The sequence below is a fragment of the Rhinopithecus roxellana genome, chromosome 13, assembly GCF_007565055.1.
Source record: "Rhinopithecus roxellana isolate Shanxi Qingling chromosome 13, ASM756505v1, whole genome shotgun sequence".
Lineage (NCBI taxonomy): Eukaryota > Metazoa > Chordata > Mammalia > Primates > Cercopithecidae > Rhinopithecus > Rhinopithecus roxellana.
Genome location: NC_044561.1, coordinates 93,727,943 through 93,755,453, shown reverse-complemented (window position 1 = coordinate 93,755,453; position 27,511 = coordinate 93,727,943). Strand labels below are relative to the sequence as shown.

The window sequence follows — 27,511 nt, the reverse complement described above, 5'->3', positions numbered from 1 at the left end:
GATGGTGGGGACATGGGGATGTCTCATTCTGATGGCTTCTATTTTCTTAAAGAAACAAGAAACAAGAAAATCAGCTGAGAGTGAAAATGAGGGAGAAGATAAGGTATAAAATGGTTATCTAAAAGAACAGGAACGTGAATGGGCTCCAGAAACATAATCTGACTACTCAGCAGCTCTAAGGACCCATGCATGGTTTGTAGTCATGGCTATAAAGTGAAACCAGCCAGCACAATGGTGTGTTTCTCTCCATCTGTGTTTTCATCTGGGTGAGCTTAGGCAAGGTGTGCATGAAGAGTTGAATGTAATCTGGGCTAGACTTTTGCCAAGTGATTACAAAGGAAGGGGAAAGGAGCAATGTGTGCCTAGAAAATGCAAGACAGTAATTAAAGTAATGCAGAGTAAAATTTGAGCTGAAACAGTAGAAAATTGGGACATGGGACATGAAGAGAGTGAGAGACAACAGAAAGGGAGTAGTATTCATGGACTTCAGGTCACAGTGGGGTTGAAGAATTGTTGGAGTTGAGGCCCTAAAGGAAATATGAGCCCTCAAGAAGTTATCCTCAGTGCCAAGTTGGACATCAAGTTGTCAAGGATAGATAAACAGCAAACATAGTTACTCTATTGTTTATGGCTGCCATAGGGATAAACAACTCAGATAGAGCTGTGTTAAGGAAAAAAACTGTCCAGCAAGAAAAAGATTAGAACAGGACAGAGGAGACTCCTGGGTATAAACATAAGAGAACGTGAATATAAGAAAGCAAGATGTCACAACAAGAAAAAACATCCTTGAAACAAGACTTCTTATAGCAGCCATAGCAATGACCAATCTTCATAAAACTTGTGGGAAAGCTCCTATAATTTATCTAGTCAAACACATTTTACAGGTGAGTAACTAAGACCCAGAGAGGTGGGAGGATCTGCTTAAAAGCCACATAGCTCTAACAGAGATATTTTGACTCACTTTTTGATAGGGAACATTATTGTCTTTATGTTGGCTGAACTATATGAAATTGACCTCTTATATGTCAAAAATGGTTGAATCTTGCCAACTTCATGTCATTCAACCTAACGTATTCCAGTTTTCTTTCAACTATAGCAGAGTGTCAAGAAAGAGCAGAGATCTATAATGTCTTAATTTTTTTTTCTGAGATAGGATCTTGCTCTGTCACTCAGGCTAGAATGCAGTGTTGTAATCACTGCTCACTGCAGCCTCAAACTCCTGGGCTCAAGGGACCGTCCCATCCAGCCTCCCAAGGAGCTGGGACTACAGGTATGTGCCACCACACTCAGGCTGGTCTCGAACTCCTGGCCTCAAGTAATCCTCCTACATCAGCCTCTCAAAGTGCTGGGATTACAGGCATGAGCTACCACACTTGATCTAATGATTCAAAATATTTTAAACATAAACTATTGCCATCCAGGCACAGTGGCTCATGTCTGTAACATCAACACTTTGGGAGTCCCAAGCAGGGTGGATCACCTGAGCAGGAGTTTGAGACCAGCCTGGCCAACATGGCAAAACTCTAGCTCTACAAAAAATACAAAAATAGCCAGGTGTGTTGGTACATGCCCGTGCTCCCAGCTACTCAGGAGGCTGAGGTGGAAGGATCGCTTGAACCCAAGAGGCCAAAGTTACAGTGAACAGAGATTGTGCCACTGCATTCCAGCCTGGGTAACATAGTGAGACCCTATCTCAAAACAATAAAAAATAAAAATAAACTATTGCCCACTTCTTGTACTCACGTTTTTATTTTATCAAGAAAATGTCTGCAGGCAGCTATGGGAGTTAACAGCAACAAATTTCCTAAAACTGAGGTTAAATTTAACCTCTAGTGAAGAAATGATAAAGAATCCAAAGGTAATGGATGAAAGCAGCCACCTAGAGCTATGACCAAGCAATTAGGGGTGACCCTCAAAACTAAAATAAGATGATCTGGGGGAGGTACAATTGGATTTTGATTATAAATCTAATTCTTACAGATAAGAAAGTGCACTATTAGGAGAAGGATGATCAGCAAGGTGTCTATAAAAAGAAAAAAAACAGAGTCAAATCCAAGAAAGAGGGTTTTTGCTGGAGTCTCTAGCCCATCCTTATAAAGGAATATCCCCGCTAGGGGATGCATGCCATTGGTCCACAGAGCACAATGACACCAGCCAGGAAGCTCACGTCACCAGCTCCTTGTGAAGATAACCTGGCTTCTCATCTGGATATGACCAGAAAGAAGCTGCCACTGTCAGAGCACACATACTTGGGATTTCTGGTGGTTGTATTTCTCATGGAATATTAATAAATCAGCATGATTGCTTTTCATGCATGCATTACTCCCTTTGTTTGATAAATGTGGTTAATGTGAATTTACATTTGAAAAATAATGAAGTAGATGTTGGCAGTGCCATGCTTATCCTCTGGTCCTCCAGTAAAGACTTTCCTCATATCCCAAGGCATCCCTGTTCTTCTTGGCCCAAGGGTTAGGGGGAATGTTCGGGGAAGGTTGGAAGTGACAGGGAGTTAACACCCCAGGAGCGACCCTCAACCAATGAAGGACATGTGTTGGTTGAAAAATATTCCAGCTTCCTCACCCCTCCATGGGAAACTGAAGCATTGTCTCTTCTTGAAGGTTTTCAGGAGATCTGCTTCTGAGAAAACTCAGACTAAGAGAGATAAATCCTCATGCTGAAAAGTCAAACTTCTCACTCTTCAAAATCAAACCAGGGCTATGATGAATTCAACAGGGTGCAGAAGACCATCCAAGAGGATCTCTCCAGAAGACAAGCTGGCTTTGCCTAAAGAAGTACAACATGCCCCAAAGCTCATGCAAGTGGTACCATACTCCACTTGAATAATCACAGAAAGAGAAGTAGCTTTTGCTTGCATTAGTTCTCCTTAAATTCTGTTATTATATATAAACATTAGACAGTGCATATGAATTCGGTACATTTTACTTCTATTTTTCTGGAAGTCACACTTCTTATAACTAGTTCATAAGTGAAAAAGAAAAGCCCAAAGCCAAGTTACACATTGACTTGATGTGGCTAGGAAGCATATGAAAAAGAGAAGAGAAAGAAAAGAAGATAAAAGCACACGACAAGTGGGGGCAGAGAGTGGTAAAAAGTCAAGTCCGTAGGCATCAGAAGAGATGTTAGCATAGTAGACGGCAGAGCTGGAGCCCTGGCATACTTATGGCTAAGTGCCTTGTATATTTTATTATTTAATTCTCACAACAACACTACAAGTTGTCCCATTTTGCAGGTGAAGAAAATAAGGCTTGAGGTGAGTCTAAGGTAAAGTACCGGTCAGCAGTAGAGTTGCTCAGGCAGTCTGAGTCCCGAGTCCATGCTCTGCAATAACTCTTCCCTATTGCTGTTTTCTCTGTACTGGACCAAGCGCTGGACAGTGAGGGAAAGTTCTGTTTCAAAAGGTTATATTTCAGAACAGGGGCCAGAGTGAGAAGGAGATGGGAGATCCACAAAGCAAAGCAGGATATGGGGTCAGACCTACTTACTATGGTAAGTGCTTTCTTACATTGCCATGGTAAGAAAGTGTCAATCTGGGACTACGCAGGGGACTAAAGACCTGATGGAGTTGAACCCTTCGTTCAGTGTGACACCTCACTCCATGGGAACACTCCCTACTGAAAGAGCTTGGGGGAAAGGAGGAACAGATACAGTCCCAACATTTCTCTTCTGAAAGTAAAGAATGAAAGCTATGATTGGAGAAAACAGGAACATGCACATAACTGTGATAGAGCAAATTGTGGACACTCGCTCACACCTACCAGAATGCCTAACAGTGAAAACACAGCCATTACCATCCCTGGAGATGGGGAGCAGCTGGACTCTTCATACATTGCTGATAGGAGTATAAAAATAGAAGAACCAATTTTTTAAAGCTTGGCTTTTTCTTATAAAGTTAAGCATCAGTTTTATTATCTAGCAATTATATTCTTCAGTATTGATCCCAAAGAAAAAATGTACAGGATTATTCATGGCAGCTTTATTCATAATAGCTAAAAATTGGATATAATCCACATGTTCTTCATCAGATGAACGAATAAACAAACTCTGACATAGTCATACATTGGGATACCACTCAGCAAAGTAAAAAAGAACCACTCACTAGAGGAACTGACGGATGACCGAGGCAGGCGGATCACGATGTCAGGAGATCGAGACCATCCTGGCTAATATAGTGAAACCCTGTATCTACTAAAAAATAGAAAAAGAAAAAAAACTTAGCCGGGTGTGGTGGCAGGCACCTGTAGGCCCAGCTACTTGGGAGGCTGTGATGGCAAAAGTCAGATCAGTGGTTACCTTGGGGGTGGTGGCAAATGACTGGAAAGAGACATAAGGATCATTTTAGAGTGATAGAAATGTTCTATCTTGGTTGGGGTGTGGGTTATACATATTTATATATGTGTCATAGGGCTATAAAATTTAGATCTGTGCCTTTCACTGAATGTAAATTACACCTAACTTTTTAAGGGGAAAAAAAGAGCTGCATCAGTAGACTCACTCATAATGATACCAAGTTTCAGGGCAGCTTGGTAAATTCTTTGCTGCAGTTTCTGATTCAACAAAAGCTGTTTAGCAGTACTGTTCATTCCACCCACAGGGTCCCATGGCCTCATTTTCCCTCCACAAAATAATTTCCCAAATTCATTCTGCTTTCATTTTCCACAAGAAAAAATGATGCAACTACACATGAGTCTTGCGACTTTCCTTCAAGTACTAAATATCACACTTTTATTTTTTTATTTTATTTTTAGTTTTATGGTTACACAGTAGGTATATATATTTATGGGGTAACATACTTTTCTTTTACACCAAATATTGAATCTAAATTGCAGTTGTACCTTCTATACTAAGGAATCTTCCTTCCAACCAGCCCATTTGTTAATTTCCCCTCCATATGTACATATCAGAATTCTCTTGGGAAGACCTAATAGAAATTATGCACCAATGAAAAAATTCTTTAAATCTAAGATAAATTGATTTTTCTTCGACATGTGAATAATTGAACGTATGATTAATTCATTATGAGAAAGTTAAATAGAAAATTTTGACATCATGTAGTAAAGAAATAGTGATTTTTGAAGGTTTTGGGGAAAGTGGAAAGACGGAAAAAATCAGAAAAACTAGAATTTGAATGTTTATCTTGTGCTGAATGCTTGAAGAAGTGCTTTATATATGCAATTTCATTAATCCTCATGGCATTCCTGTGAAGCAGGAATATAGCACAGGTTGACAGATGAGGAAACTGAGGCTCATAGAAACTGATATGTCCAAAGTTCAGAACTAGTAAAATGTAGAGTCAGAATTTCATACCAGGTCTAGATAACTCTATAGCCTATATCTTTGCTGCCCAAGAGTAACAGACATTCATCCATTTACTCATTAAACAGATGTTTATCAAAGTGCCTACTGTTCTAAGCACTAATGATGTAAGTGTAAGCAGTAACCCGTTCCTTGAACTGTGGGAGCTTATATTCTAATGGGGAGTATGGTGGCTTTAAGTTATGTTCACAAATTATATGATGCTCCTGTTTTCACTAAGTAGAACTTAATTTCCCTCCCCCTGGGTATGAACTGGACTTAGTGACTTGTTGGTTACAAACAGAGTAAGTCAGAAGTGGTATATCAGTTCTAGGAATGGTCTTAACACATGTGACTTTCTCTTGGATCACTTGTGATGGGGAAATCAGCAGCCATGTTGTAAGAATACTCAAGCAGCCCTATGGAGAGGTCCATGAAATGAGGAACTGAGACCTCCTGCCAAGAGCCATGTGAATGAGCCTGAAAGCAGACCTCCCACCAAGCCCCAAGTCCCAGTTAAATCTTCAGATTAGACTGTAGCCATGATCAATCCTTGACTACAACCTCATGAAAGAACTTGAGCCAGAGATGCCGAGCTAAGTTGCTGTTGAATTTCTGATCCATAGAAACTATGGGATAAGAAATGCTTTTTAAGCCAATAAACATGGTAGTAATTTGCTACATAGCAATTAAATAGATAAATAAAGATACATTCACTGTAAGCTAATAATATAAGATGTGCCAGGAAGAAAACAAAGGATTGAAAGAAATGGAAAGGTATTAGTGCAATTTTAGGTATGAGAAGGCATCTCTGAGAGTTTAACATTTCACTTGAAGCCCGCTACCATGGCTCATCCCTGTAGTTCCAGCCACTCAGGAGGCGAGGCTGAGATGGGAGGATTGCTTGAGCCCAGAAGTTCAAGAACATTTCACTCGAGATATAAAGGATGAGAAAAGAGAACTGTTCATTGGATGGCAGCATGGAGGTAGCTGGTTCCCTTGGTAAGACTAGTGATATGGTTTGGCTGTGTTCCCACCCAAATCTCCTCTTGAATTGTAGCTCCCATAATCCCCACGTGTTGTGGAAGGAAGCTGGTGGGAGGTAATTGAATCAAGGGGGCAGGTTTTTCCCATGCTGCTCTATGATCATGAATAAGTCTCACAAGATCTAATGTTTTAATAAAGGGCAGTTCCCCTGGCAGGCAATGCCAGCATGTAAGACATGACTTTGCTCCTCATTCACCTTCCACCATGATTATGAGGCCTCCCCAGCCATGCAGAACTATGAGTCAATTAAACCTCTTTCCTTTATAAATTACTCAGTCCTGAGTTGTCTCTATTAGCAGCATAAGAACAGACTTATACAACTAGGTATAGCACAGTGGTAGAAATCAAGGCCCAATTAGAGTAAAATAAAGAATAACTGAAGAGAAATAAGTAAAATCATTATATACATATATTTTCTTGAAATATTAGCTAGAAAGGAGAACAAAAGTAGTGGGGAATCTAGCACGGGCTATGCCAGGGTCATTGATGAGGACAGTGGTGCTGCCGCTTTTTTATGCATGTGTGAGGATGGGAAAAATCTCATTAAAAAGGAGAGAATGACCAAGGTGAGGATGTGCAAACAGAGGCACAAATTAGGGGTTAGACAAGAATGATATTTCCTGCATCATGACAAGAAGGGATGATGTAGGCTGAGCACTTGGGTGGGTTAATGTGAAGCTCTGTGGGCATAAGAATGAGGAAATGGCCTGGCTGGTACTCTTATAAGTAGAATAAAATTCCCTGCACAAATGCATTCTAGTTTTCAATTATTTAACTATTAGTTAAAATATTAACCAAAAGAACACTACTTGTGTTCACTGTTATTTTTAATTTACTGATTTGGGTCTTGAGTCTTTCATAATATTTCCCATGTTCATGTGTATAACTTCCCCATGATGATGAGTAAGTTCTCCAATGCTATCTTTCAATATTTTTACATTTTGAGGTTTTTATATTGTTGTTGTTTTAAGAGATAGGATCTCACTCTTTTGCTCAGGTTGGAGCACAATTGCATGATCACAACTCATTGTAGCCTCAAACCCCTGTGCTCAAGTGATTCTCTCACCTCAGCCTCCCATGTGGCTATGACTTCAGGTGCACATCACCATGCCTGGCTAATTTTTTAATTGTTTGTAGAGACTGGGTCTCATCATATTACCCACAGTGGTCTCAGACTCCTGGCATCAACCAATCTACCCACATTGTCCTTCTAAAGGACTGGGATTACAGGTGTGAGTCACCATGACAGGCCAATATTTTGGGAGATTTTAGGTTACACTTAGTTCCTTGACCTAACTTTTATGGTAGGATATAGAATGAGGCAGGGAGTTGTCCCATTTGATAGTTCACCCTCCCCATACTAATTGGAAATGCTACCAATACTAAGAGTTGATTCCTGGACTACCAATTCTTTCCAGTGACATGTTGGTCTATTCCTGTGGCTAGACCATACTCTTTTTCTATACCCTTTTCACCCACAGAAAAGGTGTTCAGTATACATGCATAGCTTAATAAATAATTATAAAGTGAACTCTCAGAAAACCACAATGTAAGTTGAGGTAGAGAACATTTTGAGCCCCTCTAAACCCTCAGAATATCCATTGCCATGTATAACCTCTTGCCCTTCCCTACACGTAATCTTTCTTCTGGCCTTTGGGATAGTTATTTTCTTGTTCCTTTACTTTTCTAGGTGTTATGATGATTATTTTCCTTTACTGATGGAGCTCTCAGGTTTAGCATCTCTTTTTTTCATGAAATGAACAGTGCCTATGAACAGTTCATTTCATGAAATGAACAGCATCCTCAGGAATAGAGAAAAATATTCAAATGGACAAGACATGGCTTTCTTTTACATTGGCAGCTATCACTGATATTTATCAACATAACTGTTTAGCATTTGACAAAGGAAACCTCTTCTTTTTAGAGTATTAAATATTAATTGACTATGTGTCTAAGTGGGTTCCATCACTGTCTAAATTCTAAATTTTAGGAACAGAATTGAGTAGGTCTGAGAGAAAGCTATGCATGGCTCTTCAAGAATTTACTGCTGATATAGTGGATAATTTGTCTAATAGATATATAGTTATATATATATATATATATACCTAAAATATAATTAAATTTATAGTTCACTTAAAATTATGACAGTACATTCTGATATCTGGGCTAGATTTTTCAGTACTGTTCTTTTTTCACGTTTTTCTTGGCTTTTGTCCTGAGCATTTTTTTCTTCAGATACATCCTAGCATTGGATTTGATGGTTCATAAAATTATATTAGTATTTTGGTTGATACTACATTAAATTGATTATAACTTTTCTGTCAGTTTCTAAGAACTTGGCATTAGTTGGGGAGGAAGGGGGATAGAGAGCTCAGTACCCATCTTTACATAATTCCTTCTAATTATATTTATACTATATTTAATAATATAGGCAAAATTAATTGTAGCCCCTTAGAACTATTACTACAACTTAAAACACTTAATGGCATTGTTAGTAGAAGATTTTTTACTAAAGTCCCTTGTTTTCAATTAGCAGCAAAGGGCAAATGTATTAATGCACCTTAACCAAGATAATTATTACAATCATATGCTTTTTACTAATAGATCAAAGCACAAAAAGCATAAATCTTGAATAAGTATGTATAATAATGATTTGTACCCCATATCAATTCTAATACACATATCCTACAGTAAAATGCATGCTTTACCATATTTAAGCTAGACTCCCAAGTCTCAATAACAATATTTCTTTAAAAAATCTCCCATGAAGCTACTGACATCACTAGACACATTTTCTGCATGCTCTGGAGACTAGGGGTCCAAGGACCAAAAATAACTTTTCTAGATTTGTGGTAAGAAGGTAGCTCTAAGTGAGCTTTTATTAGCATGGGGCAAAATTAGATGAAAAATACACAATAAATAACACTTCTAGAACCCTTTTCACCTCCGGTTTATTTCTGTGAAAGACTAAATCAGAGGAAGAAAATGATAGCTAAAATCAGAAATAAATATGACATAATAGGGTGCAATTTAGCAAGTTAGGCCAAAATTTACCAAGGAAAAAATGGCTCATCTTTTGCTTCTTGAGCTTTCATTTTCAAAGCAAAGTTTATTCATTCTTTTACTAACTCCATTTCTAGTTTGAATCTAAATCATGTTTTTCTTAATCAAAAGCAAAATGTTATCCATATCTTGGAAGATGCTGAGATGTTTATACCATATACATCATCATCCCAATAAGACTGGTCATATACACAATAAGCCTGGGTTATTGAGAGTTGGGAGTCTAGCTTAAATATGTTAAAGCATGCATTTTACTATAGGATATGTGTATTAGAATTGATATGGAGCATAATTCATTATTATACATACTTGTTCATAAATATATCTATATTTATTTTTAAATGTATACATGTATTATGACTAATTAAGATTTTAAATGTAAGATTTCTATATTCATATAAATATGTATATAAATACATAAAACAATATATCTTAGTTATTTTCCTCCCATACCCATTTTCTCATATAATGCATGCCCCCCTCGGAAGTTGCTACTCTAAACCATTGAAACACTGAATAGTAGTTTCCTTTGAACAAATCTCTTCACATGCTATAACCATTTGAATGTTAAGTAGACAGAGATTTAGCTTGTTTTGAGTGTGTTCTATATTCATGTCATATACTTTGAAATGTATAATTATATATGTTACTATTTTATCTTCTCATATATCATCAAAATCCTAATGTGTTAGTGCCTTTACTTATCTAGATATTATGATGATTATTTTTCCTTTACTGACAGAGGTCTCAGATTGAATGTCTCTTTATTTCATGAAATAAGCAGTGCCTAATATAGCATCCTCAGGAATAGAGAAAAATATTCAAATAGATAATATATGTTTTTTTTATATTGGCAGCTATCACTGATATTTATCAATACAACTGTATAGCATTTGACAAATGAAGCCTCTTCTTTTTAGAATATTAAATCTTAATTGACTATACATCTAAATGGGTTCCATCACTGTCTCAATTGTAGATTTTAGGAACAGAATTGGGTAGGCCTGAGAGAAAAGTATGCATAATTGTTCATGAATTTACTGCTGATAGAATGGACCATTTGCCTAAAATAAGGTATAAAGAAATGGAAGGAGAAATTTTAGAAAAGTTTATGTGGGTCAGGTCTCAATGTGACAGCTCACCCAGAGAAGGCCACTGTGAGAAAGGAAAGTTAAAAGGATGTTGTGTTTGCCTGGTCTGGAGCCTGGAGAGCCAAATAAGATAAGAAGATATCACACACTACATTTGTTTAAATTGGGATGTTGTGGTTAACTAGTATTAAGACCGGACATCTTTTCCCACACTGAGACTCTAATATCCAACAGCTTTCTAAACATCACTTGGAATACTCCCCTAACAGACAACTCAAACTCAACGTGCCTAAACCTGAATTCCTGATCTTCCCTCCTAAGCTAACTCCACCCACAGCTGTCTCCACTGAGGGGATGGCAACTTCTTCCTTTTAGTTCTCGTCCCAAGAACCTTGGCGCTATCCTTGACTTTTTCCCCTCTCCCATACTAATATCCCATGCCTCAGGGAATCCTGTTGGCTCTATCTTCATGAAATATCCAGATTCCAACTACTTCTCACTTCTTCCACTGTTAACATCTGTCCTGAGCCACCACCCACTCTCTCCTGCTTCAATACCAATATCTTGGAACAGGTCTCTTAGTTTCTCCCCTTTCCCCTACATAGTTGGTGCTCAGCGCAGCAGTCCGAATAATTTTTAAGGGAATCAAGTCATTTCAACTTTCTGCTCAGAACTCTGCTTTGGCCCTACGTGTCCCTCAGAGTAAAATTTGTCTTTGCAATGACCTTCAGAGCCTTATGTGATCTACTCCCCACCTCCCTTTCTCTCTCTGACACTGTCTCTATTACCTTCCTCTTGTTCCAGTCACAGTGGCTTCCTGTCATGTTCCTTGGGTGCCAGGTGCACTCGAGTTTTGCACTATCATCTATTCCCTCTTCCTGGAACATTCTTCCCCCAGATAGCTACATGTCCCCTCCCTCAGCTCTTTCTAGTCTTTCTTGAATCTCATGTCCCTAATAATGATGACCACCTGGGCCATCCTGTTTATTACTGCAACGCCCCTTCCACCACTGTACTCCAACCCCGTCCATCCAACGATTCTTACCTGTTCTCATTTATGTACGGGCTCATCACCTACTAAAATAATACTCTTCACTGGATCCAATAAGCCATCAACTGTGAGTCATATCATTATCTTACTATGACATACTCTTGATTGTAAGGTAGATTCTGATGTCAGGAATGTTAAAATATAAAAATATGTGTACCTTGGAATCCATATGTGGGTGGCAGGCAGTGTTTATCTGGGAGTGTCATTCCTTACCTCCGACACAGGATTAAAACAGGATGACAGGAGAGGAGGTCCCTGGGTGCTCTGACTTCTGATTCCATTCTCCCTTTCACTCATTAAACTCGTCTTTCCTGGGAACTTACTTTGCATCAGGCATTGTAGATACAGTAACAGAAAAGAAAACAGCTCCTGCTCTCAAAAGGAACTTTCAGTCTAGTAGGAAGTCTCACAAAGAATCAGAAATTGAATTATAATGTGTTAACTGCTGTGATGACTATAGGGGTCCCAGAAGAGGCCCCACCCACCACCATCATCAAACACTTCCAAAGCTAAAGAGAGAGTAGGCATGCTTGTCTACTTTTGCTTTTCTTTCTTTCTTTTCTTTTCTTTCTTTCTTTCTTTTTTTTTTTTTTGAGACCGAGTTTCACTCTTGTTGCCCAGGCTGGAGTGTAATGGTGCAGTCTTGGCTCACCGCAACCTCCAACTCCTGGGTTCAAGCGATTTTCCTGCCTCAGCCTCCCGAGTAGCTGGGATTACAGGCATGTGCCACCACAACCAGCTAATTTTGTAGTCTTAGTAGAGACAGGGTTTCTCCGTGTTGGTCAGGCTGGTCTTGAACTCCTGACCTCAGGTGATCCAGCCACCTCAGTCTCCCAAAGTGCTGGGATTCCAGGAGTGAGCCACTGTGCGGGGCCAAGGTTGTCTACTTTTTCTTATTTCCAAACTGTGAAAATGGAAAACATCAGGGTATTGATGTAAGAGGCACCAAATAATGTATCCAACTAAAGTATTGCTGTGTATCTATCAATCAATCAATCAATCAATCAATCAAGAGAATGATTTAAGGTACAGATAGCTGCTTGCCTCCTACCTGAAGTATGAATTTGGGCAACAGATTCTTTTTTTCCATTTCTGCCTCTAAGCACCATGTGATATTCTGAATTTCTGTTTTATCAATTCTAACCAAGGAGGCAGGGAACTCTATGAACCTCTCTATCTCAACATATTCAATTCTATTTTTGCTTAAATAACTCTCAAGAAGGTTAACTTCACCCTCAGGAAAGTTGTCTGTTTTGTTTTCTCCTATGAATATATTTTATGGAACATTGTGTTAAAATAATGTCTAGTGATATTTATTACACAGGCTAAAAATACGTGACACTTTAATAAATAAATAAATAAATAAATTCTTTAATTCTATAAATAAATAAATTCTTTAATTCTATGATCCCATTTACAATTTGCAATACAATGTTGTAACTCTCAGTAAGTTAAGAAAGAAGAGTTAGAAACAGTGATTGTGTCTCATTTAATACGATGTTCTCAAAGATCCTGAAGGCCAAAACAGCTCTTACCTCCCCATTTAATAGATTTAACCATGCTAAAAATCTTCTATCAGTAAAAATTATTTTAACCAACCCAAGTTTTGTATTCATGCCATTCAGTACATTAATCAAATTGTTTAAAACAGAATCTTGGCAAGAAATAAGGTACATCAATTAACTACAATTCTACCATGAGACTGTAATTTAAGTCTCATTAAATATTAAAAAAAAAATAAAATTAAGTAGTAGATGCCAGTGTCCTCTGAATAATCTACAATGATACAACCAAATAATGGGAATCTCAGAATAGATAAAATAGGTTTTTACTGGCTTAAACTTTAATTAAAAGGACTATTCTTGATGCTCTGGTTGTACTTCTACCATATGATGAGGGAACTTGTTTAGCTTCCACTGCTATGATACAGGATTGCCACTGCTGAGATACAGGATTGGGGATGAGAGTAGCTTCAAAGATAAGAGGAAGATGTAAAATGAATTCCATTTTGAATATATATTTGAATAAATTTAGCTTAAGATATTACCCAGATAGAGGCATCCAGCAAAAGTTGAAAATACCGCTTTGATGCTCAGGGAAGAGGTTGGAACTGCAGACACAGATTTGGTGATAAACATTTTAGAGGCCCCAGTAAGAGCCATGGGGCTGGATATGATTATACTGGGAGACAGAAACCTGTAGATAAAGGCAGAGAAAAATCTTCTTTGTAAATAGTATTTGTGGGTTGAGGACAAGCCAAGAAAGAAATGTTTTGAATATACAAATAAAATGTAGGGTTCAGGTTGGAGAAGCCAAGTCCTAGATCAGGTAGGAATGCATGAGATCTAAGCATCAAACTTTTGCAGGAGGTTTGATATTATTAATATAGGAGCCTCATTGCAGGATGAAGGCAAGGCGTCAGGCATAGATGGATCGTATTCTCTGTGAAGTGAAAGGCAGGATCACATGCAAAAAAACAAGAGAAGAAGCCAAAAAACATGTAGCCACACTGTGGCTTTGAATTTCACAGTCTGCCTTACCTAAGCTCTTACTCTTTACAGGCAAAGAAATAGGTGGATCAAGTGTGTATCAAATTGAACAAAGTGGCAGTTTAATCTCAAAGGAAGACATTTTCTTTATTTTAATATAGTACCTCCTTTCCAATAATTTCAGTAAGTCTTCATATTATACTAGATTCAATTCAATTTTCACTGTGTCTTTTGGCTTTTAAAACACATGTATCAAGTTAAAACTTTAATCAAATATCATAACCCCTGGCTATTTTTCTAGTCTATAGCCTATGATCATCATAAGAATTCTTGACATTAATACTTTATTTTAGGTAAGGATGTAGAATATTTATTCCATAGTTATTACACAGATGGAAATCATTTTTCACTCCAAAGGTGGCAAATTATTATTGACTATGTTTTATCATACACATCATCACTTGCCTTAGTTATACTCATTTATGATGTGTATGATTACAACAACAAAATGCAAACAGAAACAAAAGGTGTGGTGACAAGGGACATTGAGCACAGAATTTTAATGTTATATTTCAAAATGGCTATGATGAAATGTGCTAGCTCAACTCAAAGAATCACAGCACATCTGTTTTGCCAACTTTTCAAGTTAATAAATTTTTTTCCATTCTTTATATTTCCCTGAGTGTATCTCCTTGGAAAATGATCAAGTCTCCAAGTGAAGATAAGGTATTATCTCCAGATATGGAAATGTTGCAAAGGTTTCATTTTACAGAGAACTGCTCAAAGATGAGGATGACATAAGACTACCATCTTAGAGGGGAAAAAATGTCTAAGGTATAGGAAAGTGTTTGTATTTGTGAAGACCTTCTGCTAGTAACTTTGAAAAAGCTGGCAACCAACAAAACTTTGATTAATGTGATCACGTGTTGTCCCTTTCAAGAATATGTCCAGTATGTCAAAACAAACAAATAATTGTTAAAGTGGCGTGTCTGTAGATGATGTCAAAATTCCCAAAGGGCAATTTTTTGGGTAGCCTCAAGGTCAGAAAAGCAGTGTGCTAGAATAGACTGACCCACATATCCTTGACCCTCCCCACCTGCCTATCAGTCAGACACCCAACCAATGAGTGGCACAGCTCTAGGGGGCTTCACACTTCCCTTCTGTCCATCCTCCATTCTTAGTACATAAGCCTTTGTCCTGATGCTCGTCATGTTGTGGTTGAAAGATGGCTGACCTGCTTCCAGGAATCACAGCCTGATTCCAGCAGGATGAAGAAAGCAGAAAGCAAAAGACAAAATAATTAAGAAGTATATTCTTTGAGTGTCCCTTTTTAAGAGGCTTTTCCAGAAGCATATTCAACAACTTCATATTCCCATGCCCAGCTGGAAGGGAGGCTGGGAAATTGAGTATTTGAGTTTTCAAGAAAGAAGTAGGTTGAGAACGATTTTAGGGTACCCAGTTCACAGTATCTTCCATACTGACCCCCAGGAAGTGCTCAACAAATATTTACATGTCATGGATGATTTGTGTCCTGGCTGTGACACACACATGCCATGTTCATTCTAATTCTGGCCTCATCTCATTTTGTACCTTGCTTCCTTGATCCAGAAGAGCAAACACTTTCCCCTTTCTCAAAGTCATACTCATTTCTTTTAAGAAAAATTTTATTAAAAATGCAGTATAGCACATATACAAAAAAGTAATGAAACTTAATGTGTACAGCCTGATCAATTTTGAAAAAGGAACACATGATTTAAGAAGAAACTGAAAGTTATCAAAGCCACAGAAACTCATGATATTTATGTCATGCCATTATTTAAATATACTCTAAGATATACCTATATAATTGATATGTGGATAAGAAGATATGGTAATCTGTTTTATGAATAAGTAATGACTGTCAAAACCAGAACACCTGGGTTTTCAAAATACAGAATTTTAGTCTTGTATAATCCAACAGACTGGACATTTGAAAAATGTCACAAAAGTTTCCTGTTGGGATTCTATCATGCCATCAGTAATACAGCTAAAGGCAAGGCCTATTAATCCCAGATGAATTTCAACTGCATTGCACTGTGGATTTTAAATAGATTTAAAATAGGCTAATAGGTACTTGCAAGGGATAAATTTAAGTATTTCTGAATCACTCCTCATACAGCTGCTGAAGATGGCAAGAAAAAGTTATTCTTCCTTAAAATTGTATTTATGCACTAGTAGGGCAACAGTGATAGTTGAGCTTTAGTAACAATAACTTACCTAAAGCACAGTAAATTCACATATACTCTTACCATGGCATGAAGTGAAACATTCTACAGATAAGAGAAATAAGGCATAGAGGGGTCAAGTTACTTGCCTGGTTTCATAAAGGTAGTTAGCAATCATGCCCTGCTTGCCTCACTTCTTCCTATTCTCCCTCTCCCTCTCTCTATTCCAACTCCAATGGTACCCTTACTATCCCTAGAAGCAGCAAGACTATTCCACCTCCAGGTCTTTGCACTGGCAGTACCCTGTGCCTGGAGTGCTTGTCTAGATTTCCACATGGTTGTCTTGCTCTCACTTCTAGCAAACCTCTGCTTTTAAATCCTATCCCAATACAACTTCAGTCATCCTTAACCATTCCCTGTGCTTCTTATTTTATATTTCTAGAGTAGGAGAGCTAAAACATGGGAGTGGTCTCTTGGGTAAGTTAAACTCTCTAAGCCTAAGTTTCTTCATCTATAAAATAGAAGAACTGACGCTTACTCTGCATGGCTATGAAAAGGACATGCGTGTGTATGTGTGTGTGTGTGTGTGTGTGTGTGTGTGGTGTGTGTATAAATTTACAGTGTGTGCTGGTAAATGTTTAACTACCGGCTTTCCAAAAAAAATTATTGGTGCTGCTAAGTGCAGATTTGGGAATAGATTTGCGGTAGACACGATGGTATAGTATTTCCCCCATACAGATACAATAGATAGATGTAAATAACCACATAATCACAGATAATAGTAAAATGTATTAAAATAATGCAGAATTGGTGACTTTTGCGGGTTTATTTCTTTGTTTTATAACAAAACTTATTTAATTGTATGTTTACATAATTTAGTTTTAATAATAGCTAAAAAGTAGCTGTCTCCAGCCCACATGTGTGTGTGTGTGTGTGTGTGTGTGTGTTTGTGTGTGTGTGTGTACACATATACAATTGAATAAACAAAAGCTAGTGCTATTGATGGGGGGAAAAGTCACAATATTTTCTTTGTTTTCTCTAAATAGAAACAAATTAAAGAAAGCATTGACTTTGCTCAATGAGATTTTGTACCAGTGACGGTCACAGAGGACTATAGTAACAGCTTCAATGGTAATGTGCAGAAAATCCTAGACACGTTAAACTAAGAAATACACAGATGTCTCAACCAGGGAACCATAGCAAATGTGTCTCCAGTAAAAAGGCAATAACCTACCATTGATGAATGTTTGGTCACACTAGATGCCCGGTGTCTTTACTGATACCTCATTCTGACAGGTTTCCAGAAACCTGTCAGGGCACGTACTCAAATCATTACAGATCCAGATAAGCTTTAAATTGAGGTCAGGATGAAATTCATCCCCATTACCACCCAGATTCTAAACTGCTAACCCTCTTCAACTGTATTAAATTCCAAAGAGGGAATATGATGAAAACAGGAGAGAAGCCCTACAGTGTTAGAATTGGAAGATAAAATTTCTTCTATAAAAGGTATTGTTTGGCAGATGAAGAGCAGAGATACACCTGCTTACTACCTTGCGAAAAACAGCATCACATACAGTGCCTTGTCTTTTTGTATTTTCCGGTCATATCCAAGCCACTGTTGTACTTTCATGTTTGTTGAAACTGGATATGTGGACACAATTTTATCTATAACTCTATTGGTCACAGAAAGACCCTCTTCCTATTCTTCTTGTCTTGGATAACAAAGAGGGTTCCAAGATTCAACTTAATCCTAGAGTTTCACCCCCCACTTCCATGAAGCAGAGAGCCCAGTATTTAAACCCGGGGGGGTAAAACTTACCTTGAGCAAAGCAGCTGGGAACACAGCCATGTTGGTGAATTTCAGGTCTTAGAGCTTTCAACAACCATCAAACATACACTATGGATGTACAAGGTATGCAGGTGAATAAAGACCAGTCACTATCCACAAAGATGTCTTGGTTTACTTGCAAAGATACACCCAATGGAAGATAGAAGCCCCTCCCTCCACTGGAAGGTGTAAAGAGGGTTCCTAGCTGAGCTCTGTGGGAAGATCTCAGTATGCCATTTGGGGTAAATAAATTATTTGTAGAAGTTTGTACTGGCTGCCATGAAGGCAAGCCCTTGGTGACTCAAGTACATCTGAAAGTTTCTGTAAGATCTCTACTTGGTGTGCTTTCTTCTTTACAAAATACTGTATGTAACAGAAGTTATGTCTTATTCACAACTCTTAGCTTAAGCAGGTGTCATTCTTGTTTCAGCTTACTTACAAGGCTGCGTTTTTCTTGGGGACAGATGGCTATCAAACTGCTCTTCCTTTCAGAACACACACCAGATGCCCTCACAATTCAAACTGAAAAACTAGGCTCAGTTCTTCAAGGTGTCAGCATTTATACGTTAAGTTTAAAAACTCACTTAAACTCTCATTTATTTCAATGAAAAAAATAAAGTTTCCCTTCAGTCATTCTTTTCTAATTTTTCTAAAAACATTGCTTATATACAGTTTTTACTTTTTCCATTATTAACAGTCAGTATTAGAGGTGACCTCAAGAGCACTACAAGCTAGACCTATCTCAGACCAGGAAGGGTCCACGACACTTAGTGGACATTGCTGGTTCCACATCTGGATCCTTTTCCCTGGTTCCATATATGATGGTCTGGGGAAGATGAGAAAGACCAGGAGTTTGGGGGGAGAAAAACTGTCTCCTGAATTTCTTGCTGACATTCTAGGAGAAGCTGAAATAAAGCATCCCTTCTCCCTTAACCTCCAGTGATTGTTACAAAGTCACTCTTGATCACCATATGGGTTGGCATCAGTCAAAAATTGCCCCAGGAATGATACCAACAAGATGAAGTGGCTCATTTCCCCCTAATTCTAACCACAGGGGACTGCAGAAAGATGTCAATGCAGGTCAGGAAAGGAGGGGCCTTTTTATGCTCAGCTGCAAGCAAATGAATGAGCAAATACTTGAAGACATTGAGGAGGGAGCTCGCAGAGTTTAGTTTAAGGAGTTTCATTCTCCGGCATCGTCTACCCCATTTCCCATACAGCTTTTCCATGACAGCCCAAAGAGCCTGCTTTATGCAGAGGCAAAGCAAGCTATACCCCTAAAACTTCCTCTACAGGTCCTACTATTGTGTTTGAAGTTCCCGCAATCTACTGTTTTATCTCAAGGCTTTCAGAATCAAGTACAATACAAATCTTATTGGTGCCGAAGACACACTATGCCATTATCAAGCTATAGCATCTTATGTAAACAAATTAATCAAATTTGTTAGCTTGTCAGAGAGCAAATGGTATAAAGGGGCCCCAGAAAAGTTAAATTTTGAGATAACACATGAAAAGAGGAAAAGAGGGGAGAGGGAAAACTATTCCAAGGCCCAGGGCAATGGGAGGATAGAAAGTTTGGGCTGGGGACATTACACAAAAGTAAAATGATCTCTTTAAAAAAGCCAGCTTATAAAGAGTTGAATTTTATTTTTATTATTTTAGAGACCGGGTCTAACTCTGTTGACCAGATTGTAGCACAGTGATGTGGTCATAGCTCACTGCAGTATCCAACTCCTGGGCTCAAGTGATCTTCCCACCTCAGCATCCTTAGTAGCTGGGACTACAGGTGCACACCACAACACCTAATTGTTTTTATTTTTCGTATACAAGGTCTCTTTAGGTTTCCTAGATTGGTATCAAACTTATGGCCTCAAGCGATCCTCCCATCTCGGCCTCCCAAAGTGTTGGGATTGCAGGTGTGAGCCACTGCACCCAGCTGAATTCGGTTATTTTATTGTTTGATCTTGAACAAAAAAAATGATGAAAGGGGAAAGGTACTAGGCACTTGTGGAGATATCTCACTCTGTACCATCCACTCTGTAATGGGATCTGGTCTTCATCTTCCATGGCCTCTCCACAGCACTGGGAATGGGTGTTGGGAATGGGCTGCATTCCCTGGCTTCCATGACCTTCCTTCTCCTGTTTCTGCTCCTACTTCATAGACATCAGTTTTCAGTCCCTCTTTCATTTGCCTTCTCCTTACATGGCAGTAAAGTCCAATATTCAGCATCATTCTCTCACCTTTCTTTTCTCACTGTGTAGCATATTCATTCACCACCTTTAGTCACAACTCATTTGTAGATGACTTAGAAATGTTAAGTTCTAGTCTAGACATCACCTTTAAGCCCTGGGCATACACTCCAAAATCCCTGCTTCCTGGAAAGACCTAGCAGGGCGCCTTTGGGCACCTCACAGTCCACATGTCTGTCTACAGTTGAACTCCTTGACTGTCCTCACACACATGTTCCACTTTCTCTTCCATTTGAAGTTGTAGGAAAAGACCCACCACTCACCCACTCACCTAAAGCAGGACCTTAGGCACAACTTGGATTCCTGCCTTTTTGACAAGTGCCAACAGGGCAGGTGTGTGTCATGTGTCACATCCACCCCCACCTCCGACAATGTCTACTTGACCTATGTAAGACTTCCAAGTGCTGGCCCCTTCATCTCTCTGATGACTTTTCTCTGACCACTGAGTCCTTCTTTTCCCACCTGTGCATCAGGCTGAATTTGGACCCGACTCTCAACGAGAGCGGTAAATAATTCAGGCACTGGTGATCCACCAATCCTTTTAGAAAATATAGCTCAAATAGCACACTGGTGCCTAAACCAAACTGCTCTATTATAATTACTTTGCATAAATCTGCTTTATAGCTAAGGCCAATGGGCTGGTGATAAGACAAAGAAAGACTGCTTTAAAAAGGCATCTGGTAGGTGACCCATGAGCTTCATAGAGGCAACAGTCAGTCCCAAGGATGCCTCCTTATTGATTGGGTCACACCTCCAGGGCTTCACTCAAACTGCTGACTCCAGCTGGAGTGGTTTCCTCCCATGTCTTTGCAAGACTTTGTCTTTAAGAACTAAATCCATGTGAAACCCTATTTATGGAATTTCTTTTACCTGTACCTCCTTCACAGATAGAACACACTCATCCCTCCTGATCTAAGAACTTCTGCCATATCATTGTTCTTATTTATTGCCTGCCTTTCCCCCTACCAGACTGTAAGCATCTTGAGGGGTGACTCAATGACTATTTTGCTCCCCACTGTATGCAGTGCATGCTATACTTATTTATTAGGGGGATAAATAAATAAGTGAACTAACAATGTAAAAAGAAAATGTTTTTAACACCTTCATATTAGCAGGGGAAATCAATGAAGATGTGTTGAATATTTAAGGATCATTCCAAGTAACTATCTCTCACTAAAGAAAACCAGAACAGAAAGTCACACAATCTAAGACACCATGTCAAAGGGTTATGGGAGAAGTTTGGTAATCATGGTGACCAAATCTCTGGCTCTGGCCTATAAATTGAAAACATACTTTATGTCAAGAAGTCATAATAGTTCTACAACACAGCCATAAGCCAAGTGCTTTTCAGAAGCGCTGTTTGCAGGAATTATACTCCCCAGTCCATGACAGTATCAGGAGTTATTTTCGCATGAGGAAGTATCCAAAAATTGCCAGGAACTTTTTAAGCGGGACAGTAACTTATGGCAGACACATATCTGAACACATCTACAATTTAATTTTCAAGAAACATAAGTGGAGGCAATCCTTTTGAGAATATCTAATGACAGACCCCAAAGAAACAAGCTCAAAGTTTCTTCACAGAATTGGAAAAAACTGCTTTAAAGTTCATATGGAACCAAAAAAGAGCCCGCATGGCCAAGACAATCCTAAGTCAAAAGGACAAAGCTGGAGGCGTCACGCTACCTGACTTCAAACTATACTACAAGGCTACAGTAACCAAAACAGCATGGTACTGGTACCAAAACAGAGATAGAGACCAATGGAACAGAACAGAGTCCTCAGAAATAATACCACACATCTACAGCCATCTGATCTTTGACAAACCTGAGAGAAACAAGAAATGGGGAAAGGATTCCCTATTCAATAAATGGTGCTGGGAAAATTGGCTAGCCATAAGTAGAAAGCTGAAACTGGATCCTTTCCTTACTCCTTATACGAAGATTAATTCAAGATGGATTAGAGACTTAAATGTTAGACCTAATACCATAAAAACCCTAGAAGAAAATCTAGGTAGTACCATTCAGGACACAGGTATGGGCAAGGACTTCATGTCTAAAACACCAAAAGCAATGGCAGCAAAAGCCAAAATTGACAAATGGGATCTAATTAAACTAAAGAGCTTCTGCACAGCAAAAGAAACTACCATCAGAGTGAACAGGCAACCTACAGAATGGGAGAAAATTTTTGCAACCTACTCATCTGACAAAGGGCTAATATCCAGAATCTACAAAGAACTCAAACAAATATACAAGAAAAAAACAAACAACCCCATCAAAAAGTGGGGAAAGGATATGAACAGACATTTCTCAAAAGAAGACATTCATACAGCCAACAGACACATGAAAAAATGCTCATCATCACTCGCCATCAGAGAAATGCAAATCAAAACCACAATGAGATACCATCTCACACCAGTTAGAATGGCAATCATTAAAAAGTCAGGAAACAACAGGTGTTGGAGAGGATGTGAAGAAATAGGAACACTTTTACACTGTTGGTGGGATTGTAAACTAGTTCAACCATTATGGAAAACAGTATGGCAATTCCTCAAGGATCTAGAACTAGATGTACCATATGACCCAGCCATCCCACTACTGGGTATATACCCAAAGGATTATAAATTATTCTATTACAAAGACACATGCACACGTATGTTTATTGCGGCACTATTCACAATAGCAAAGACTTGGAATCAACCCAAATGTCCATCTGTGACAGACTGGATTAAGAAAATGTGGCACATATACACCATGGAATACTATGCAGCCATAAAAAAGGATGAGTTTGCGTCCTTTGTAGGGACATGGATGCAGCTGGAAACCATCATTCTTAGCAAACTATCACAAGAACAGAAAACCAAACACCTGCATGTTCTCACTCATAGGTGGGAACTGAACAATGAGATCACTTGGACTCAGGAAGGGGAACATCACACAGTGGGGCCTATCATGGGGAGGGGGTGGGGGGAGGGATTGCATTGGGGAGTTATACATGATATAAATGATGAATTGATGGGTTCTGACGAGTTGATGGGTGCAGCACACCAACATGGCACAAATATACATATGTAACAAACCTGCACGTTATGCACATGTACCCTAGAACTTAAAGTATAATAAAAAAAGAAAAAAAAAAAAAGAAAACTACAGGACAATATACTTGGTGAACATAGATGCAAAATCCTAAACAAACAAAACACTAGCAAACCGATAGCAAAGCACTTCAAAAAGTTAATTCACCATGATCAAGCAGGCTTCATTCCAGAGATGCAAGATTGGTTCGCCATACATAAATCAATAAATGTGATTTGCCACATAAACAGAATTAAAAGCAAAAATCATATAATCTTAACAGATGCAGAAAGAGCTTTTGATAAAACTCAACGTTCCTTCATGATAAAAACCCTTAACGAACTAGACATCGAAGGATCATATCTCTAAATAAAAAGAACTAGCTGTGTCAAACCCACAGCCATTGCCATACTGAATGGGCAAAAACTGGAAGCAATCACCTTGAGAACTGGAGCAAGACAAAGATGTCCAATCACACCACTCCTATTCAACATAATACTGAAAGAGACAGTAAGAGCAATCTACAAGTTACAGTAATAAAAAAATCCATAAAGGAAAAAAAGTCAAGTTCTCTCTCTTCATGGACAATACAATTCAATGCCTACCAAACCCTAAAGTTTTGGAAAGACTCCTGGAACTGATAAACTACTTCTCTACAGCTTCAGGATACAAAATCAATGCACAAAAATCAGTAGCACTTCTGTTCACGAGTAATGTGCAAGATGAGCACCAAATCAAGAACACAATCTCATTTACAATAGCCACAAAAAATAAAAACCTATACATATATCTAACTAAGGAGGTGAAATGTTTCTACAGGGAGAAGTACGAAACGCTGCTGAAAGAAATCACAGAAGACACAAAGAAATGGAAAACATTCCATGCTCATGGATTAGAATAATTAATATCATTAAAATGGCGATATTATCCAAAACAATGTACAGATTCAATGCCACTCCTATGAACTTACCAACATTAATTTACACAGAAGTGGAAAAAACTATTCTACAACTCATAAAATTCACAATGGATTTGTACTTGTTATTTCTTCTGCTTGAAAATGTCTTTCTTCATGCTTGCTCCCATACTTAATTGGCAGCTTTTCTAAAAGGTCACCATACCAGAGAGGCTATCCTTGACTATCCTACTTGAGGCTGCCTCTATATCCTAGCCCTGCCTTACACTTCTGTAACACATTTATTACCTGAGTCATGTGTTATTTGTTTACTTGTTGTCTGCATCCCCCAAATGCAGTGTAAAAGCTCTGACAACAGGGCTCTGTCTTTCTATAACTACAGCATCTGAAAGAGTGACCGTTGGTATCACTCAATAAACTTGTGTTTGATGAATAAAAAAAAAAAAAAAAAAAAAAAAAAAAGAAACAAGCTCAAAGAAAAATATTTGAATAGAAAGCTGGAGAATATATTACCATTTCAGAGATGACTGATATTCCATTTATATTTTACTACATGTTATGGTAGTATTCCCCAGCAGCAGAAAGCAAGACTGAGAGACTCCTAGGTTACAGGAGGTATATTTAACCTCGGATCAAGTGGACGTTGGCACCTGGAATCCTTCTAGGAATGAAGCAAGGATATGACTCAATCAATCAAACATTCTGGCAAAAAGCAAACAGGCAGGCAGACAGGCAGGCAACTGAGATGATGCTCATTTAGAGAAAAGGGACTAAGTCAAGCTCACTCCACTGCCTCAGCAGAATACCTTGAAAACTTAAAGGGAACGGTTTTTTCTTTTTTTTTTCTTTTTTAATTTTTTTTTATTATACTTTAAGTTCTAGGGTACATGTGCATAACATGCAGGTTTGTTACATATGTATACTTATGCCATATTGGTGTGCTGCACCCATCAACTCGTCAGCACCCATCAATTCATCATTTATATCATGTATAACTCCCCAATGCAATCCCTCCCCCCACCCCCTCCCCATGATAGGCCCCACTGTGTGATGTTCCCCTTCCTGAGTCCAAGTGATCTCATTGTTCAGTTCCCACCTATGAGTGAGAACATGCGGTGTTTGGTTTTCTGTTCTTGTGATAGTTTGCTAAGAATGATGGTTTCCAGCTGCATCCATGTCCCTACAAAGGACGCAAACTCATCCTTTTTTATGGCTGCATAGTATTCCATGGTGTATATGTGCCACATTTTCTTAATCCAGTCGGTCACAGATGGACATTTGGGTTGATTCCAAGTCTTTGCTATTGTGAATAGTGCCGCAATAAACATACGTGTGCATGTGTCTTTGTAATAGAATAATTTATAATCCTTTGGGTATATACCCAGTAGTGGGATGGCTGGGTCATATGGTACATCTAGTTCTAGATCCTTGAGGAATTGCCATACTGTTTTCCATAATGGTTGAACTAGTTTACAATCCCACCAACAGTGTAAAAGTGTTCCTATTTCTCCACATCCTCTCCAACACCTGTTGTTTCCTGACTTCTTAATGATTGCCATTCTAACTGGTGTGAGATGGTATCTCATTGTGGTTTTGATTTGCATTTCTCTGATGGCGAGTGATGATGAGCATTTTTTCATGTGTCTGTTGGCTGTATGAATGTCTTCTTTTGAGAAATGTCTGTTCATATCCTTTCCCCACTTTTTGATGGGGTTGTTTGTTTTTTTCTTGTATATTTGTTTGAGTTCTTTGTAGATTCTGGATATTAGCCCTTTGTCAGATGAGTAGGTTGCAAAAATTTTCTCCCATTCTGTAGGTTGCCTGTTCACTCTGATGGTAGTTTCTTTTGCTGTGCAGAAGCTCTTTAGTTTAATTAGATCCCATTTGTCAATTTTGGCTTTTGCTGCCAGGGAACGGTTTTTTCTAATAACTGGTAGTGACTCATCAATTGCACAGCACAACCAGGATGCCATCTTTTTCCCATGTGGGCAGAAGAGTTTATGCATCATACCAATACACTGGTCATTCCCTCTACCTCTCAGTTCTTTCTTTGGAGCTGGCTTTATTCATTTATTCACCCATCATTTAAGCATCCACACTGCAAAAGATACTGTGCTAACTTCCTGGGGACATGAACTATATTATTGACTTTATGAATCTCACTGTTTCATAGCAGAAGTACAAAACAAATTGGTAAACACATAAATGTTTTTAAAAGATAAAATTTTGTAAATAGTATCAATGTATGCTATTAAAAAGTAGCACACTGGGCAGGCTACCTACACCAATAGGTTACCTATAGGTTGGTCAGTTAAGGTAGAAAGAGAGCTGACTCAGAGTGTTCTAGAATTATGAAACAAGTTCCAGAGGGAGAAAGAGACAAGAATTCATATCCTTTGCCCACTTTTTGATGAGGTTGTTTGAACAGACCCTTCTCAGAGGAAGACATTTATGTGGCCAACAAACATATGAAAAAAAAACAAACTCGTCATCACTGATCATTAGAGAAATGCAAATCAAAACCACAATGAGATACCATCTCATGCCAGTCAGAATGGCGATTATTAAAAAGTCAGGAAACAATAGACGTTGGTGAGGTAGTGGAGAAATAGGAACACTTTTACACTGTTAATGAGAGTGTAAATCAGTTCAACCATTGTGGAAGACAGTGTGGCAATTCCTTAAGGATCTAGAACCAGAAATACCATTTGACTCAGCAATCCCATTACTGGGTATATACCCAAAGGGTTATAAATCATTCTACTATAAAGACACATGCACATGTATGTATACTGCAGTACTATTCACAATAGCAAAGACTTGGAACCAACCCAGATGCCCATCAATGGTAGACTGGATAAAGAAAATGTGGCACATATATACCATGGAATACTATGCAACCATAAAAATGAATGAGATCATGTCCTTTGCAGGGACATGGATGAAGCTGGAAGCCATCATTCTCAATGAACTAACACAGGAACAGAAAAGCAAACACTGCATGTTCTCACTCATAAGGGGGAGTTGAACAATGAGAACACATTGACACAGGGAGGGGAACGTCACACACTGGCACATGTGGGGGTTGGGGGTAAGGGGAAGGAGAGCATTAGGACAAATGGCTAATGCATGTGGGGCTTAAAACCTAGATGACAGGTTGATAGGTGCCGCAAACCACTACG

General features: G+C 38.6%; 1 protein-coding gene across 2 annotated transcripts in view; it reads right to left on the bottom strand.

The window, feature by feature from the left end:
- PAK5 (p21 (RAC1) activated kinase 5) overlaps window positions 1-27,511 on the bottom strand; it is a 316,229-nt gene that overhangs the window by 242,615 nt on the left and 46,103 nt on the right. Inside the window, exon 2 of one of the 2 annotated variants that reach the window (XM_010355273.2) lies at window positions 13,613-13,761. The exons of the other annotated variant lie outside the window; for it this stretch is intronic. The gene's annotated coding sequence lies outside the window, so the exon portion shown is untranslated. The remainder of the gene's footprint in view (window positions 1-13,612; window positions 13,762-27,511) is intronic. 2 annotated transcript variants of the gene reach the window in all.